Raw genomic sequence first — 3324 nt, forward strand, 5'->3', positions numbered from 1 at the left:
CTGCTTGCTTTTGTGCAGCTAGGCCGACGGTTATCGGCGAGCAGGCCCGTCGCGCAGACGGGAAGCAAGGCAGGGCCTTCAAACGGTCTCTGCACGACGCCGTGTCACGGCAGGGAGGCGTTACAACACCTCGCGCTGCTTCTGCCCTCCTTCCCCGAGGCGAGGGCCTCCCAGGCTTGTCCTCACCTTGGCAGCTGCGAGCGTCAAGTCGCGCCTTTGCCGCTTTGATGCTCCCAGGACGGATCCTGACCGAACCGGGGCAGAGCCCTTGGGCTGAAGCAGGCCCGGGGCACTTCCCCCTGCAGGCTGTGCTGGAGGGAGAGGGACCCCGAGGGGCGCACGCGGTGCAGCGGCAGGGAAGCGTTGCCACCAGCCGATGAGCATTAGCCATGGCGTTATTGATTCAGGGCAGCCTCCCCTCCCCACTCCTCGGTGCGGCAGGAGAATAGGGCAGCGTTTGCCCGGTGCTTTCCGGGAAGGTAATTCTGCTCCGGGAGGGGAGATCACGGTGCCCAGCAACTGGAAAGCACCGGAGGATATCGTGCTGCTGCCACCTTCACGTGCGGAGCGGGGCGTGCTGAGGGCCTGGGCCTCCTGCTTGCAGCACCCCCAGGGACCCCGCGTGCGCTCTCGGCACCGCTCGCAGCAGCAGAGCATTTACAGCCCGACTCCCTGACGGCACAAGGGCCTGGCAAAGGGAGAACCCCCCCCAGCTGAACGAACTGTGGGCTCCGGGCGCCCTACTCACCCAGGACAGTGGAAAACGCAACAAGAGGTTGACCCCAGCACCCAGCCCCTCCGCACGTGCCAGGGAAATCTGCGTACAAAACATCCCGCCGGGGGAGTCCCATCTCCTGCTGCTGCTGCGAGCTGTTAGCGACCGCATCGGTGGATGCGGGCACAGAGCAAAAATTAATTTAACGCAGCTCAGGCCACCAGTGACAGCGGCAGCAGCACTTTTTGAAGCCTAACTCACCACCAGCGTTGGCTCCTCTCTGCCTGTGCCACGGCTGGGGACGTGGGTCCCTATCTCTGTGGGCCGGGATGTGCCGGCGGGCTGCACGAGTGGCTTAAAGGAGCGCTGGGGTGCAGCTCCTCGGGGTTTCTGCTGCTTTGGACAAGGAATAAAACTCGGTCAGCTGCGATTTTGTGTCTGTTTTTTTTTTTTTTTGCGTCTCCTCCTGCTGGCTTTGAGTGATGCTGCTGGGGGTCCTGCGGCTGAGCAGCACCTGCGCAGAACCGAGGATGGGATGGACACCTCTCCTCCCCAGCCACCTCCGGCCTTGTGGGGGTGACCCGGACCTGGAACAGCTCTGGTGGGATGAGATAACGCGTGCCCGGCCCTGCCTGTAGGAGCTGGAACCGTTCCTCCTCCACCAGCACCTTCACGGGGCGAAGCCGCCCGAGCCGGCCCCAGCCCTCGCGGGAGCGTCCCCGAGGTTCGCTCCGCCTCACGCCGCCCCCCGTTCACGTGAAACGTCGGGAAAATCAATTAGTCCAAGCTGTTGGGTTCGCTCTAATTCGTTGCGGATCGCTCTGCTGCTGTAACATCGCCTGCTCTGCCCAGGCGTCAGCGACGACAGCGTTTTTGTTGTAACGATCCATTTCTGAAGGCTTACGAAGGGGCTGGAAACCCAACCAAGGCCGCATTTCCCGAGGAAACGCTGCCAGGTGAACCGATCTCGGCCTTGCCTTGACGTTTTCCTCTGTCCCCCCATCCTCGGCCGTCCTCTTGTGGGACCCCCGGCTGCCCACGGACACCGCCCCCGCCGTTCCCAGCACCAAACTGGGAGGGTTTGGCTGCGGGGAGCGGGGCTGCTCGGTGCCACCGCCCTGTCCCCGCAGGTCCCCGTGCCGCTGCTGCTCGCCCCGTGGCTCCAAATCTGGGGGAAAAAATAAATAAATAAAGACCTCTCCATTTTCAGGTGCTGTGAGTGTTGTTGTGAGGCTCCCATCCCGAAGGACGCGGGGAGGTTTGCACCGCACCCCAAAGGCACGCGGGTGTCCCGGGGTGCTGGGCCAGCCTCTCGCTCGAGGAGCTCTCCCCAGGGTTTGAAAAGTCAGCGAAATAATAAAATAAAATAATAAAAAAAAAAAACAAAACAACTTTTGAAAGGGCAAGAGCAGTTTTGGGCAATTTTGGGGCATTTATCTCTGAAACGCGGCCTGGACGCCAGCAAGACCAGGGCCACGTGTTTTCCTTCAAGCAGGGGGATCAGGATGGGCACGGGGCAGGGGGTCTGGGTGGGTGGTGGGGTCTGGGGGTGCCAGGGTCCCGGGTGCGATCCTGGGGGTGTCGGTGGTCCCGGGGGGGTCCCAGGGCTGATTTTGGGAGTCCCAGTTGTCCTTGGGGGTCCCACTGTCCTGGTGCTGATCCTGGAGGTGTCGGTTGTCCCACGGGGTGCTGGTGATCCTGGGGGGGTGCTGGTGTCCCTGGGCTGATTTCGGGTTCCCAGTTGTCCTTGGAGGGGTCCAGCGTCCCGGTGCTGATCCTGGGGGGTGCTGGTGTCCTGGGGCTGATTTTGGGGATCCCAGATGTCCTTGGGGGCCCCAGCGTCCCGGTGCCGATCGCGGGGGCTGCCGCTCGTCCCAGGGGGTGCTGGTGATCCTGGGGGGGTGCCGGTGTTCTGGGGATGAGTTTGGGGATCCCAGATATCCTTGGGCACCCAGCATCCCGGTACCGATCCCAGGGGGTGCCGGTTGTTCCAGGGGATCCCGGTGATCCTGGGGAGGTGCTGGTAATCCTGGGGGGGTCCCGATGATCCTGGGGGGGGGTGCTGGTGTCCTGAGGCTGATTTTTGGGGTCCCAGATGTCCTTGGGGGCCCCAGCGTCCCGGTACCGATCCCAGGGCTCCCGGTGATCCTGGGGGGGGGGGGTCCCGGTGGTCCTTGGGGCCCCCCCGGCATCCCGGGGGCCGACCCCGCCGCCCCCCTGCGGGTCCGCCCGTGCCGCTGCCCCCCCCCCCCCCAACCCGGGGGGGCTCCTCCCGCTTCTCCCCGTGCCGGCAGCAGCGGCGGGGCCGCCGAGGAGGAGCGGGGGGAGCAGCACCAGCACCGCCACCGCCACCACCTCCGGCAGCGGCGACGTCGCGGCGGGGAGGAGCCGGGGCCGTGCCGGGGCGGACTCGGCGGCTCGGCGGGCGGGCAGGGCACGGCGCGGCGCGGATGGCGGGGCCCCGCCGGAGGCCGCTGCAGCGCGGGGCCCGGCGGACGATGTGAGGGAGGAGGAAGGCGGCGGAGCCCGAGCCCCCCGCCGGGCTCGGAGGGCGGACGGCGGCCTCCCGGCCCGGCCCGGCCCCCGCTCCCCGCTCCCGGGGCCGCGCT

Source organism: Anser brachyrhynchus (genome assembly GCF_964034855.1).
Source record: "Anser brachyrhynchus genome assembly, chromosome: 2".
Taxonomy (NCBI): Eukaryota; Metazoa; Chordata; class Aves; order Anseriformes; family Anatidae; genus Anser; species Anser brachyrhynchus.